Raw genomic sequence first — 16,496 nt, 5'->3', positions numbered from 1 at the left:
CAGGGCCCACAAAGGCACTTATAATTCCATGTAAGTGAAAAATTTGAAAGGGCTAGCTTGTAGTGATATAAAGCAACAGTGGTTTCCAGAAAGAGTTGACTGGAAACTGACTAGAAAAGACAGTAGGAAACTTTTCGAGAGTAAGGAAAATGTTTTCTATCATGAATATGGGAGTGGCTGTAATTGTTAACATTTGTCAGTCTTACCAAATTGTAAACTTAAAATTGCTCGATTTTCTTATCCATAGAATATACCTTAATAATGTTGATTAGGAAAAGGAGCTTGTATCTGAGACAGTCACTGGCAAACAGAATATAATTACCTTGACCAACTTCAGTTTATCAAGATTCACTCCCTGGGGCGAGAAAGAGCTCATCTTCCCTCAAAACAACCTGTCATCAACATAGAAGGAAGGTAGGGTTACAACCAGCAGTGACTTCTGCCCTGGGTCATCTACATGCAGGCTTTGGAGAACACAAATGCCCTCACTGATATGATAGACTCTTCATCTCATAATTAAAATCCAACCTTTCATGAATAGTAATTAACTACTGAACAAAAACTGCAGAATGTTAATGAAAAATAGTCATTCAATTAGAAGTCAGACATCAAACAAAACCTCCAGCTCAATAAGCAGGCGACCAAAAAACAGTAGATTAAGCTCCCCCAGAACAAGCTGTGACACTGTGACCAACACATGTGGTATGTGACCTTCTTTTAACTCCTCTTTTCCTTCCCTCCATATGGGTCATTTTATTTTCAGTCCTTGGCTGCTTAGCTTGTCCTTCTGGCTTTGAAGGGAGGTCATTTTTGGCCTAACTTAGAGAGGAAAGGCATATGCTGCTTAGCTCTTGAAATGTTTATTTTTCTCCACTACATATGTTTTGTTTCCTTCTCTAATGTCTGTACTGAAATGTAGGAAGTCTGCCTTACACCGATGGATCTCATTACAATGGGTCTACGCTGGTCCCAGCTTCTCCCTAGTATTTTATGCACGAGTTATAAAGCTATGCATAACTTCTGCTCTGCTACTAGCGGTGCATTATGGGTACTTAAGGAATTCAGGCACAAATTAACTGAGACCTGGTATCAGCTCACTTGAAACATCTGATATTTAAGGAAGTCAACCTAATAGAAAAATAATCGGTGCAGTCTTTCAGATTCTTTAGGTCCTAGATACTTTAGGAATGTAGGTAATCAAAAAACAAACAAGCCTGGCCTCGTTATCTCAGTCTCTTCTCCTTGTAAAAGCCCTCCATGAGTTAATAAAGATGCAAAGCTGTGACCTGGGCTCTAAAGAAGGTTAATATGAGAATCTGTTTGAATTGCACTGTGTCTTGGAAACCTGTAACTAAAAGTATTGTCCATTATGCTGATAATCCACAAATATATTCACTCTTGAAATTATTTATGCTTCAATGTTTGTCTCGGCAGATAAATGTCCATGTTTTCTTTTACTAGAAAATGAAAACCTTGAAGTCCTTAGCTGTCAGGAAACATAAAAGCTAAACCTACCGCAGAATTATAATGATGAGTGTAGTGTAGATACAACTGAAATACTTGCTTTTGTAAATGGTCTCCATCAGAGTCCCTAGCAAATGCTCAGTTCTAGAGACCTGGGCCTTCTAGCTAACATGACTCTAGACTCACTTCTTTCTTAAGGCCCTTCTTGCCGCTAGTGAAATTCTCATTCCACATCTGGAATTGGTAATGCATTGTCTCAGGACACACTTGCAGAATGTCTGGAGCAGAAGGGAAAAAAAACTTCCCCATTCTAGCATGGATTATAGTTTCCTGAATTGGGGTCCTCAAGAGAACCCCCAAGCTGCTCCAATAATAAGCTTCCTTGTTTGCCGTGAACTCCATCTGAACAAGCCACCTTGTGGAGAGCACTTCTGATTGTGCTTTGGATGCTGGCATGGCGTGATCTTGCCCATCCCCGTCTCTCTTGCTCTCCATTTCTTCTTCTTTTTTTTTTGATCTGAGATGGAGTCTTGCTCTGTTGCCCAGCCTGGAGTGCAGTGGTGCAATCTCGGCTCACTGCAACCTCCACTTCCCTCCCGGGTTCAAGCAATTCTCCTGCCTCAGCCTCCCAAGCAGCTGCGATTACAGGTGCACGTCACTATACCCAGCTAATTTTTTGTATTTTTAGTAGAGACGGGGTTTCACCATATTGGCCAGGCTGATCTCGAACTCCTGACCTCAGGTGATCCGCCTGCCTCGGCCTCCCGAAGTGCTGGGATTACAGGCATGAGCCACAGTGCCCCACTCCATTTCTTCTTCTCCATGCTCACCTGGAATTCCTAGACCTAAGTTCTAGCTCTCATGTGTCTCCCGACAATGTCCTAGCATAGACTACCAGAATTTCTCTGTGGTCCTCATTAGCACTATTTTCCTAATATTTCTGGTTCTTCTCCACTTACATGCACATAATAGGACCCCACTCTCATGGTTTCTTGAGGTTAGGTATGACCAGGTGACTTGCTGTGGCCTATGGAATATAAACAGAAACTTTAAGAGCCAGTGTGTGATTTACTTCTTTGCTTGCCTCAGTTGGAAGACTATGTTAAAACGACGCTTCCATCAGCTTGGATCCCTGAGTTACAATAGTGAACAGAGCCCACTGCTAATCCACAATAATGGAGAAAGAGATCTCTGTAGTTTTATGCTTCAGAGATTTGGGACGTGTCTGTTTCTGCAGTATAACCTAGCATATCCCCATGTTATATCCTCTCCCAGGTTGAGCTTTAATTTTTCTGTTTTTGTAGTATTGTACAACACTTTCACATCCTGTGTTTCATTGGCTATTTCAGGACTTAGTTTGCATTCTGTTTTTCATTTTACATCTTATTATCCATCATTATTCTTAGAGACATCAATATTCATGTTTATGACCTTTAGCATCTTAGACTCGTAGCTCCTGCCCACCTTACCTTTAGAAATTTTCTTCTTCATATCAGCAAAATCACTAAATCAAACCTTTCTTGCAAATTCCAAACTCCACACCCCTCTGCCTGGATTCATCTTGATTAAGCTACTTAAGGCATTGTCTGCCTGTTTACTCACTGAAAAACAATGCAAATCAGCATACCTTATCTCCTAGGACTGCCACAAGGATTCAGTGAAACAATGCACAAAAGCCCTGCACAAAAGCCCGGTCTCTGGCATGTTACAGGTGGAGAGCTGCTGGCTCTAATAATTATTGTCATTATGGTGTGCTGTCAGCAACTGCTCTCTACCACACTCTAAAGACTTACTCTCCATTCTTGACATTTCGGCTATTTTGTTCTAATTCTAATTTTGTTTTTAATTTGTAATTTTTGATCTATCAGCTTCCTTTGACAATGGAGGACTCCTCCTATGTTTTAGCTCCATGCATCCTGGTTATGGCTCCCCCTAAATCACTCATCCCTTAGCCTGAAGTTGACTACAGACGCATGAATGAACTCAGGAAGGCCAGCAGAAAAAGCATTCAACTGAGCCTGTCTAGCTGGCAACTCACAGAATCAACCTGAGGAAAACAAATGATTGTTTATTGTTAAGTTTGGGGATTGGTTTATGAAACACAGTAAAAATGAAAGTACACTTTTTAGCTCTGCAAACTTAAGCAGGTTAGCCAGTCTCTGTGAACCTCTGTTGTTTAACCCACAAAACAGGAATCATATGGTTGGGCGTGGTGGCACATGCCTGTAATCCCAGCACTTTGGGAGGCTGAAGCAGGTGGATAACCTGAGGTTAGAAGTTCGTGACAAGCCTGACTAACATGGTGAAACTGTGTCTCCACTAAATTAAAAAAAAAAAAAAAAAAAAAAAAATAGCCGGGCATGGTGGTGCCTGCCTGTAATCCGAACTACTTGGAAGGCTGAGACAGGAAGATCACTTGTACCTGGGAGGCGGAGGTTGCAGTGAGCCGAGATTGTGCCATTGCACTCCAGCCTGGGCAACAAGAGCGAAACTCCATCTAAAAGAAATGGAAATCATATTTATCTTGCATATGAGGATTAAGCAACTGGCATAGTAGTGGCTCAGCATAGGGCATGTCACTTATCTTCTCTGTAACTTTCTGGTGTCTTCATGATGACTATTCTTTTCTCCTTTGTCCTTTCTCCTTCCTCAAATGTCCCTACTCCAGTTCTCACCTTCAATGGGTCAATCCTGGAACCCCTTTTCTGGTAAGGCTCCCACCATCTGCTAGAAGCCCTCTTGTCTTGTCTTGCTTTCACTACAGTTCTCTGTGACCTTTCTCTGCACAGTCTCAACTTGGTAAGCTCCTGTACATCAGTGACTTCGAGATCACGCAGGGAAGACTGGATCCTCTGGCCTCAGCCACAACCTCCATCTGTCTTGAATTTCCAGCTGTTTTTCTAACACTGCCATTTGACTATCTGGTAACATCAAAATGACAATAATCAAACTGAGCTCACGATTTCCTCTCCCATTGGTTCACCTTCCATCCAACCATTGTTTTTTTCATTCTCAAAAGAAAATTTTAAGTCTACAATTTCCTTGATCATCTGCATCCAATTAGTCACCAAGTCATGTTTCTTCTTTTGAAATCTCATCTTCTTCCCCTTCTTCATTCCCACTGCCACGTTCCTCTTCTGTCTCCCACCTCCACCCACATGGCCCCTTCGATTTCTCTTCATTCCACTCTTTCTGTTTACTGCTAGCAGATAGATTTTCCTCTTCTTTAAAAAAAAAAGAAGATTTTCCTTTTGTGCTTGTGCTTGAGAATTGATAATAGGCCGGACATGGTGGCTCATACCTATAATCCCAGCATTTGGGAGGCCGAGGCTGGCGGATCACTTGAGGTTAGGAGTTTGAGACCAATCTGACCAACATGGCAAAACCCTATCTCTACTAAAAATACAAAAATTAGCCGGGCGTGGTGGCACGTATCTGTAATCCCAGCTACCTAGGAGGCTGAGGCAGGAGAATTGCTTGAACTTGGGAGGCAGAGCCAAGGTCATACCACTGCACTCCAGCCTGGGTGATAGAGTGAGACTCCATCTCAAAAAAATAAAAAATTGATAATTATATTACATTGACTCTGCTTAAAGCTCAAATTCCTCACCCTAGTTTCTTCCTACACATGTGGTTTACTTGCAGGATTCAAACATATCTCCCACCTCTCACTAATTGCTCCATTGAAAGGGTCCTTTCTTTCTTTTCTTTTCTTTTTTTTTTTTAGACAGAGTCTCACTCTGTCACCCAGGCTGGAGTGCATTGGCACAATCTTGGCTGACTGCAACCTCCACCTCCTAGGTTCAAGCAATTCTCTTGCCTCAGTCTCCCAAACAGCTGGGACTACAGGCATGTGCCACCATGCCTGGCTAATTTTTTTGTATTTTTAGTAGAAATGGGGTTTCACCATCTTGGCCAGGTTGGGCAAAGGGTCCTTCCTTCCTTCCTTCCTCCCTCCCTCTGTCCCTCTCTCCTTCCTTCCTTCCTTTCTCTTTCTCTCTTCTTTCTTTCTTTCTTTCTTTCTTTCTTTCTTTCTTTCTTTCTTTCTTTCTTTCTTTCTTTCTTTCTTTCTCTCTCTCTCTCTCTCTCTTTCTTTCCTTCTAGATAAAATCTCAATCTATTGCCCAGGCTGGAGTGCAGCAGCACAATCTCATCTCACTGCAACCTTCACCTCCCGGGTTCAAGCGATTCTTCTGCCTCAGCCTCCCGAGTAGCTGGGACTACAGGCATGCACCACCACACCCAGCTAATTTTTGTATTTTTAGTAGAGATGGGGTTTTGCCATGTTGGCCAGGCTGGTCTCAAACTCCTGACCTCATGATCCACCCACCTTGGCCTCCCAAAGTGCTGGGATTACAGGCGTGAGCCCCTGCGCCCGAACAAAGGGTCCTTTCTTAATACAGTATCTCCATAGACAGATCCTGAAGCAAAGATCAAAATGCTGATGCTTTATGCTTTATTTGAGATATGCAAATCCACAGCAACAAAGATGAAAATGAAGAGTGAAGGAGGAGAGATGGGGAGAAACCTAGACTGATGTGTGACTGCCTGGTGCTGCTTCACCGGGAAGAAACCCAGCACTGGCTTGGCAGGCATGTCTGCACCCTAGACTTGTCTAAATGGACTGCTAGGAGAAACTGGGCCTGGCAGAGGTGCAGAGTAGAGAGAAGCAGGAGGAGAGTCTCAGTCTGGCTCTCTCCCTCTTCTATTTCTCATTGGCCAAAATTCATCCCATGGGGAGTAAACTGCTCCCCACTTCTGGGTTTCATCATCTATCCCATTCAGTTGCTACTTAGGTTACCAGATTGTACACAGTGTGGCGTGGTGTTTCACCTAAGTTCAGAAGTGTGGGGAGGAGGAGAAACTCCACCAACAGCCAGGAAGAAACCAGACAGAAGAGCCCAACAGCCCCAGGGTGGGGGCCCATCAGGTTTGCATTCTATACAGCTTGCCTATAGCTCTGCCCCATCCAGACATTTCCGGTGTTGTCTCTATGCCCCTGCCAAAGTGATTCCCCACAACTTTTTCTGTTTTGTTGTGCCTTTAAAAACTAGACTTGTCCTGCAATGACTGCTGGCATCTCACTCACTTCGTGGAGCTCTTCCCTCCCATCCACCTGTGGAAGACAGGTGCCATCTTGCTTGCTGGCCAGCAGCATCCTCCTCTCTCAGCACTCCCTTCTCTGTCTGGGGGAGGATTCCCCATGGGTGAAACTTTGTTTTCCTCTTTCTCACTCCCAGCTCCTACTGTGGAAGAGAAGGGAAGGTCAAGGCTTCTCCACCGCCCACCTGGGACACACAATCTATATAAGCTCAGCCAATCAGTTACTGGTTCTCCAGGCTTTGAGCCTTGAGCTGGTGAAACAAAGATGCAGCGAACATTTGAAGGTCAGACAGCCCCGGGTCGGCAGTCTGCTTCAGCTAGACTGTTTTTGGTGGGTGACCTTGGCCGTGGATTCTGTTGCATCGCATCTGTGACTCTCTTAGTTCCTGTTTTCCAAGCCCTGCTCTCCAAGTTCCCGTGGATTCTGTGATCCCCGTTCTTCCTGCTGTGCTATCCCTCTGATTGACTTGCCTTTGTTTAAGGTGGTCAGAGGCAGCTTTTGTTGCGTGTGACTCAGAACTGTTTATACTTAGCAGGTTACATTACTTTCTGCCACCTTGGGACTTTGATACTATTTGGAGCTTAGCATATGAAACATGCTTAGCATAATGCCTGGAACACAGCAAACATACAACTGCGACCAAACTATATTATTGTCAAAATCAACAAATATTTGTCAAGTTTCAGACACTGTGGGGGAGTGGAAAAACAAAATAAACTAAGAAGAAGCATGGGTTTCTTATTTAATAGGAAAAACATGTCTATAAAATCAACAACAGTTGCAGCAGAGATTGTATTACAGAGCACGTCGGGGCCACAAGGAAGCAAGTGGTTGGTGAGTTCTGGAACAATCATAGGCGGCTTCCTGGGGGAGGAGATGTTTGACTTGGGTCCTGAAGAAAGACCAGGAATTTAAAAGTGGGGAAAGGTGGGGCTGGGCGTTACAGATAGTGGGAAATGCAGCTGAGCTCTAAACGGATGGGGGACTGCTCAGTGGGAGAGTGAAGAGTTTAGGGTAGGGAGTGTGATTGCCTGGCAATTCTAAAGACCCCCTTAGTGACCGTGGGCAGGAGTTGAAATGAGATGGGTCGGCATGATTCTCTAGCCACCTTCAGTGGCCATGGTGCAGTCGATCATCTCCCATGTTCTGCTTAAGTCTCCAACTCCACCATGGTGAAAGTGGAGTTGGAGATTTAAGCAGAATAAGTGAGACAATGGGTGTAAGTACGATTTGAAGATTCAATACATAGTAACTGTTGTTATTATCACTGTCATTAGAGGTAGTAACTACTGTGAGTACTACTTTTTTTTTTTTTTGAGACAGTCTTGCTTTGTCGCTCAGGCTGGAATGCAGTGGTGCAATCTCGGCTCACTGCAACTTCTGCCTCCCAGGTTCAAGCAATTCTCATGCCTCAGCCTCCTAGGTAGCTGGGACTAGTGGTGCCTACCACCACGAGTGACTAATTTTTTGTATTTTAGTAGAGACGGGATTTCACCATGTTGCCCAGGGTGGCCTTGAACTCCTGAGCTCAGGCAATCTGCCCACCTAGGCCTCCCAAAGTGTTAGGATTACAGGCGTGAGCCACTATGCCCAGCCAGTGACTACTACTTCTAGCAAAACATGCAGTTATACACATTTTACAGAGGAAGGAAACTGAGCCTCAGAAAAGGTAATTGACCTGTTGAATGGTCAAATAGCTAACAATTTCTAGAGCCACAATTTTAATTTCAGTCTTCTGACCTTCACATATCCAAGGTATTGCTTCTCAAGATTAAATGAGATCCCGTAAAATGCTTTTTGATAAAAGAATATTGCCTTTTCGGGCAACTGATCCTATTAACTAGTAACATCTTCTTCCTAAAATCTGAATATTGTCCTCGCCACTAAGCCAATGCCAGGTTTATGGGTTATTTAACTCAAATTTGGCTTCTTTTTTTTTTTTTTTTTTTTTTGAGACGGAGTTTCGCTCTTGTTTCCCAGACTGGAGTGCAATGGCGCGATCTCCGCTCACCGCAACCTCCGCCTCCTGGGTTCAGGCAATTCTCCTGCCTCAGCCTCCTGAGTAGCTGGGATTACAGGCACGCGCCATCATGCCCAGCTAATTTTTTGTATTTTTAGTAGAGACGGGGTTTCACCATGTTGGCCAGGATGGTCTCGATCTCTTGACCTCGTGATCCACCCGCTTTGGCCTCCCAAAGTGCTGGGATTACAGGTGTGAGCCACCGCACCCGGCAAATTTGGTTTCTTGATGACAGGTCTGGAGGTATGTCATAAAATGACACAAGTGGGGATTGTGAGACAAACATGAATAGAAGAAGCTCTTGGAGAACTGAAAGTTAAAATATTGTGGAATATTTGTCACCATTGGGAATGAACAGTAGGAGAACTTAGTTAAAAGCTGAAGGAAGCTCCAATAATAGTGAGCAGTGTGATGCAAATGTCACAATGACAAGTATCTTTATAAACATGTATTTCTGACTTTCTAGATAATTGGTGTCCAGCTATAAATTTCTTATTTGCTGCTACTGTTGCAAACTTCGCTTTCGAAGTCTGACATTCCTCTTGAAAGGCTGCATTGTTACAGATACCCAGCAGGCAGAGGTGTCCTGCAGAGTCCCAGGGACAAATGCTGTCTACATGTCCGTATGAACAGCTGTCTTCTGGACCCCTCCAATTTGGCTTCCTCTTCCTCTATAAAAGAAAAACACACCCACCAAGTTCCCTAAGGATCTATTCCCTGCCAAAACAGTTTTTTTAAGTCTTTTTAGTTTTTGATACAGCTGGTTGCTATTTTATTGTAACCTCCATCCACTCCTTGGCTTTAGGGAGCTGCCCTTTCCTAGCTTGCATTTACCCTCTGGGTCTCTAGTGCGTCTTGCTAAATAAGTAGACAGATAATTGTTCATCTCTTTGCATATGTCCAACTGCCTTTTGTAACCATGCGTTGAAAAGCTTCCCGCCTCCATTAGAGCCCCACATTATCGTCTTACGGCAGTTGTCCAACACTCTTCCTAACCCATGGTGATGAAGATGATATCCTAGAAGAAACTAATTATTGAATGTTTACTTGATGCCAGGAACTATGCTAACAATGCTGTGTTCATTATGTCATTCAATTCTTACCTTTTGATATACATCTTATTTTTATCCCCATTTTATAGTAAAATGGGGATATTTTATAGTAAAGTGAGTAAACTGAGGACAAGAAAGTTAAATAATTTTCCACAAATTACCCAGTCAAGTAAATGTGACAGCTAGTATTTGGTCCCAGGCAGTCTGATTCTGGTATTTTTTTTAACCACTGCTTTTTTCTCGTGTGAAATCTTTGTTAAATCTTATTTAAGTGCATTTTTTAGATTATGTTCTGGAAATCAGCTATGTAAATGTAAAATACTATAAGCCCCTTGAGACGCAATTAAATGTCAAAAATCAAATGCTGTCTGGTGCTGTGGCACATCCTGTAGTCTCAGCTACACTACAGGCTGGGGCAGGAGAATTTCTTGAGGTCAAGAGTTCTGGCCTGGAGTATGCTATGTCAATCAGGTGTCCACACTGAGTTCCACAGCAGTATGGTGATCTCCCAGGAGTGGGGGACAACCAGGTTGCCTCAGGAGGGGTGAACTGGCAAAGGCAAGAAATGGAGAAGGTCAAAACTCCCGTGCTGATCAATAGTGGGACGGTACTGTGAATAGCCACTGCACTCCCTCTTGGGCAATGTAGCAAGACCTCATCTTTTTTTTTTTTTTTTTTTTGACACTCTGTCACCCAGGCTGGAGTGCAATGACATGATTTCAGCTCACTGAAACCTCCACCTCCTGAGTTCAAGCAATTCTCCTGCCTTAGCCTCCCAAGTAGCTGGGACTACAGGCACACACCACCATGCCCAGCTAATTTTTGAATTTTTTTTTTTGAGACTTAGTCTCACTCTTGTCACCCTGGCTAGAATGCAGTGGTGTGATCTCAGCTCACTGCAACCTATACCTCCCTGGTTCAAGCTATTCTCCTGCCTCAGCCTTCTGAGTAGCTGGTGTTACAGGTGCCCGCCACCATGCCTGGCTAAGTTTTGTACTTTTTAGTAGAGATGGGGTTTTATTGTGTTGGCCAGGCTAGTCTCAAACTTCTGACCTCAGGTGATCCGCCCTCCTTGGCTTCCCAAAGTGCTGGGATTACAGGCATGAGCCTGGCCTAATTTTTGTATTTTTAGTAGAGTCAGGGATTCGCCATGTTGGCCAGGCTGACCTCAGGTGATCTGCCCACCTCGGCTTCCCATAGTGCTGGGATTATAGGCCTGAACCAACAGGTCCGGCCAGCCTCATCTCTTTACTAAAAGAAAAAAAGAGGCCGGGCGTGGTGGCTCACGCCTGTAATTCAAGCACTCTGGAGGCCAAGGCAGGTGAATCACCTGAGGTCGGGAGTTCAAGACCAGCCTGACCAACATAGTGAAACCCCGTCTTAAAAAAAAAAAGAAAAAAAGAGTTTGAAGTAAAAAATAAAAAAAGAAAGCAGATGCTATCTGACATTCTCTATGGTCCTTAATGGCAGGTAGCTATATTAACACAAAAGGATGTATTAGTACCCAATTTCAAGTGACAGAAAGCCAACTCAAAATAGTTAAAGAAAGAGGAAAGTTTAGTGGTGTGTGGATATAAGGAAGAATTGAAAAAACAAGATGGTGCTGAGGCTCAGATAACCCCCACCTTAAATAAAAGTCTAAGATGGTGATAGTGATTTGCCAAGCCACAGAGGGAAGTAGCCAGAGTGGGAGGAGTGTCCTAGGGATAAGGTCACATTGTGCAAATTGGATATTCTTCTTCTTCTTCTTCTTTTTTTTTTTGAGACAGAGTTTCTCTCTGTTACCCAGGATGGAGTGTAGTGGCATGATCTTGGCTCACTGCAACCTCCGCCTCCTGGGTTCAAGCGATTCTCCTGCCTCAGCCTCCTGAGTAGCTGGGATTACAGGTGCATATCACCACCCCTGGCTAAATTTTGTATTTTTCGTAGAGATGGGGTTTTGCCACCTTAGCCAAGCTGGTCTTGAACTCCTGATCTCAGGTGATCCACCCGCTTCAGCCTCCCAAAGTCCTGGGATTACAGGCATGAGCCACCATGCCTGGCCTGGATATTCTTCTGCTAATCACAGAGCCATGGGAGGCGAGCCTCGGAAAGTGTGAGGAAAAGTGGTTAGACCACTCCACAGATGTTCTGTATAACAGAGAAGCTAGGAAATTTCTATTAAAAATGTTCTCCAAGAAATACTGTCAAAGGTAAAGGCCTAAATCGAATGGCAATAATTGTCTTCATTTAATAAGGCAGTTCTGGGCCAAGCGAATGTGAGGCTTCTGATATTAATCATTTTACTCATGTGGTTCTATACTCCTGCAAACAAGTAATAGCAATGGGATTTTGAAGAGTAAAAATTTCCCTGACATCGAAGCAGATATACAACAATGTCTGAGGCAAAGAAAAGCCATGGATATCCAGAAAAACAACAATTTTGTGAGAAATATTGAAACGAGAACATAAAATCTAAATCAAAATTATTTCAAAGTTAAGAAATTCAGAATTAGTTAGAAAGAGGCATTCTATTCAGGACTGGAACACACTCAAGATAAGATTCAGCTTTTTTTGTTTTGTTTTGTTTTGAGATGGAGTCTTGCTCTGTTTGCCAGGCTGGAGTGTAGTGGCGCGATCTCAGCTCATTGCAATCTCCGCCTCCTGGGTTCAAGCGATTCTCCTGCCTCAGGCTCCCGTGTAGCTGGGACTATAGGCACGTGTCACCATGCCCAGCTAATCTTTGTATTTTTATTAGAGACAGGGTTTCACCATGTTGACCAGGATGGTATCAATCTCTTGACCTTGCAATCCACCCTCCTCAGCCTCCCAAAGTGCTGGGATTACAGGCATGAGCCACCTCACCCGGCAATACTCCCTCAGCTTTGAGGGAGGATTTGTTTTCTTTTCTTCTGGAGTTGACTCTTGTGGAGTAGCTACTTTATTATTTATGTTTAATACATTTCTTTTTTTTTATTTTAAAATATATAATCTGATGGCCGGGCGCGGTGGCTCACGCCTATAATCCCAGCACTTTGGGAGGCCGAGGCAGGTGGATCACGAGGTCAATAGATCGAGACCATCCTGGTCAACAAGGTGAAACCCCGTCTCTACTGAAAAAACACAAAAATTAGCTGGGCATGGTGGCACGTGCCTGTAGTCCCAGCTACTCGGGAGGCTGAAGCAGGAGAATTGCTTGAACCCAGGAAGCAGAGGTTGCAGTGAGCGGAGATCGCGCCATTGCACTCCAGCCTGGGAAACAAGAGCGAAACTCCGTCTCAAAAAAAAAAAAAAAAAAAAAAAAAAAAATATATATATATATATATATATATGTATATAAAATCTGGCTGGGTGTGGTGGCTCACGCCTATAATCCCAGCACTTTGGGAGGCTGAGGCAGTCGGATCATGAGGTCAGGAGATTGAGACCATCTGGGTCAACATGGTGAAACTCCATCTCTACTAAAAATACAAAAATTAGCAGGGTGTGGTGGCACATGCCTGTAGTACCAGCTACTAGGGAGGCTGAGGCAGGAGAATTGCTTGAACCCAGAAGCAGAGGTTGCAGTGAGCTGAGATCATGCCATTGCGCTCCAGCCTGGGTATCAAGAGTGAAACTCCGTCTCAAAAAAAAAAAAAAAAAAAAAAAATATATATATATATATATATATATATATTTATATTATATATATATATATATTTTATATATTTATATATAGATATAATCTGTTGGAAAGCCATGGCAATTACTTTTGTTAACTGCACAAAGGAAGAGCCTGGTTATTCAGATTATAGGATATTTTAGGTTGCCTTTATAAAGGACTCTATAATACAATGGCTTAAATCAAGTACTATTTTATCTCTTTCAGCCATTAGGCAGTCTAGACAGTTAGATGGCTCTTTTTCAAAAAGTTATTAACTTTCCTCTCATCTTGTTGCTTCTCCATCCTCCAGAAGAGGTCTTCATTGTGGGGGTTAAAGGAGCATGGCAGAACAGCATCTGAGTTTAAGGTGAAAGGGGACGCCCTGTGTCTGGAGCAAGGAGGTCATGCTAGGTGGCAGGGCCTCAAGTTTTACATCTCACCTCTGCTCATGTCCTGTTGACCTGAACCTCGTCAGAGCCTGTGATGGACCACATGTTTATGTTCCCCCCAAATTCATGTGCTGAAGCCCTTTTCCCCAGTGTGGTTGTATTTGGAAATGGGGCCTCTGAGAAAGTAATTAAGGTTAAATGAGATCATAAGAGTGGGGTTCTGATCCAATAGGATTTATGTTCTTAAAAGAAGAGATACTCGGCCGGGCGCGGTGGCTCAAGCCTGTAATCCCAGCACTTTGGGAGGCCGAGGCGGGTGGATCACGAGGTCAAGAGATCGAGACCATCCTGGTCGACATGGTGAAACCCCGTCTCTACTAATACAAAAAAATTAGCTGGGCACGGTGGCGCGTGCCTGTAATCCCAGCTACTCAGGAGGCTGAGGCAGGAGAATTGCCTGAACCCAGGAGGCGGAGGTTGCGGTGAGCCGAGATCGCGCCATTGCACTCCAGCCTGGGTATCAAGAGCGAAACTCCGTCTCAAAAAAAAAAAAAAAAAGAAGAGATACTCATGAAAGCTTGCTCTTTATCTCCACCATGTGAAGTCACAGTGAGAAGGCGGCTGCCTGCAAGCCAGGAAGAGAGCCCTCACCAGAAACCGAATGCTGCCAGACCTTGATCTGGGACTTCCAGCCTCCAGAACTACAAAAATAAGTTTCTGTTGTTTAAGCCTCCCAGCCTGTGATATTTTGTTACAGCAGCCTGGGCAGACTAATACAGATTTAAACCTAGCTTTGAGGGAGGCTGGCAATGCAGTGCCCACCTGGGTGACTTAGTGTGTGACTAAGTGCTCAGAAGGAGAGGAGCCTGGATTTCGGGAGGCAACTGTCAGTCTGTCACCTAGGGCTATGAACAGAGTCCTGCCTATCACTTTATAGCCTCTTTGTCCAAATGGTTCCCAGAGTTTATGGCACTTCTTACACGAAAACCAAAGCTTATAAACCTCATGAATAGCCATTTCGTCCCTCCCCAGACCCCAGGTTCTCTACTGCTGTCCTCTGAGACCTCTATTCTTCCTTCTCTTTTTTCCAGTATTTTAGATAATTTATTCTCTTCCTTCTGCTTTTTATTACAGGTACAAATGGAATCTTCAGGCTCTACTTCAGTGTTAATATAGATACTTATTTCCCCCCCAACTTCATCTCCACTTGCTTCCTGGGACGTAGTCTTTGTCTAATGTATTTGTTCCCTACTGCTACTGTAACAAATTATCACACACTCCTTGACTATAAAACAATACACATTTATTATCTTATAGTTCCGGAATTCCAAAGTCCAAAATGGGTTTCACTTGGGCAAACTCAAGGTGTCCTTACAGCTAGTTCTTTCTGGAGGCTCTAGGGGAAGGTCTGTGTCCTCGCCTTCCCAGGATCCAGAAGCTGCCCATATTCCAGGTCTCATGATCCCCACCTCCATGTTCAAAGCCAGCAATGGCTGGTTGAGTCCTTCTCATATTGAATCACTGAGTCTTTCTCTCCTACTCTCTCTTTCACTTATCAAGACTTCTATTGATTACAATGGTCTGCCTGGTGAATCCTGGATAATCTCTCCATCTTAAGATCTTATTTAATCACATTTGCAAAGTGCCTTTTGTCATGTAATATAACATATTTCCAGGTTCCAGCCATTAGGACATGGGACATGCACCTTTGAGGGACCATTTTTGCCGCCCACCTCTAATTTGCCTTCATTGACTGCTAGTCCTTCCAATCCTCACCCCAGCCTAAAGTTAAGGGTCTCGACCACCTTATTTCTAGCCATGAGACCTTAAGGAGCCTTTCCTATGGTCAGCCCCTCTAGCATTGTCCTAGATCAGACTCTGACACCCTAACCAATTCTAGTAACTGACCTCTTGCCTCTATCCTTGTAACCAAGCCCCTAGCTTTACACTCTGGCTTCCTGCCTGGGTCCTGGTGTGATGCTCCTGTGTCCAACTCCCTGCCTTGTATCTCAGTTCCTTTAGAACTAAGAGGCAGCTGGCTGGGCACAGTGGCTCACGCCTGTAATCCCAGCACTTTGGGAGGCCAAGGTGGGTTGATCACAAGGTCAGGAGATTGAGACCATTCTGGCCAACATGGTGAAACCCCGTCTCTACTAAAAATACAAAAATTAGCTGGGCATAGTGGCACGTGCTTATAATCCCAGCTGCTTGGGAGGCTGAGGCAGGAGAATCACTTGAACTAGGGAGTCGGAGATTGCAGTGAGCCGAGATCATGCCACTGCAATCCAGCCTGGCGACAGAATGAGACTGTCTAAAAAAAAAAAGAACTAAGAGGCAGCCTTGCTTATACCAACTCTCCAGAGAAGCAGTCCTGTCTTGTATTCTGGCCACCATGGCTGGATCCCTGTTATGTGGGTGTCAGGATATGGGAAAAACACTTGCCAGGCCAGGCTTCTTCATATGGTCTGTGACCACGCTCTTCTGAACGTGGCTCCCACAGCCTGCTCTGCCCCCAATGACCAGAACCTGGTTTGTCTACATGCAGGAGCAGATTGGTCTAGCTGTGTTTCTGAAACTTTGCTTCACATTAGAATTACCTGGAGACCATTAGACATACCTAGACATCCAAGCTGTACCCCATATCAATTGAATCACATCTCTGGGGGTGGAAACCAGCATCAGTATTGTTTAAATTCTTCCATTTATTTCAGTTTTCAGACAAGATGGAGAACAAACAAGAAAGCAAGCTAAGTGCTGCCCAAAATGTGCTCTGCCTGTCTGCAGCATTGCTGTCCTGGGGCGCTTGTTAGAAACGCAGGAACTCAGGCCTCCAACCCAGAGCTAC

This window comes from Aotus nancymaae, unplaced genomic scaffold (genome assembly GCF_030222135.1).
Source record: "Aotus nancymaae isolate 86718 unplaced genomic scaffold, 86718_ANA_hifiasm-v0.15.2.pri h1tg000020l, whole genome shotgun sequence".
Classification (NCBI taxonomy): Eukaryota; Metazoa; Chordata; class Mammalia; order Primates; family Aotidae; genus Aotus; species Aotus nancymaae.
Note: the sequence above shows the minus strand (reverse complement) of the source record.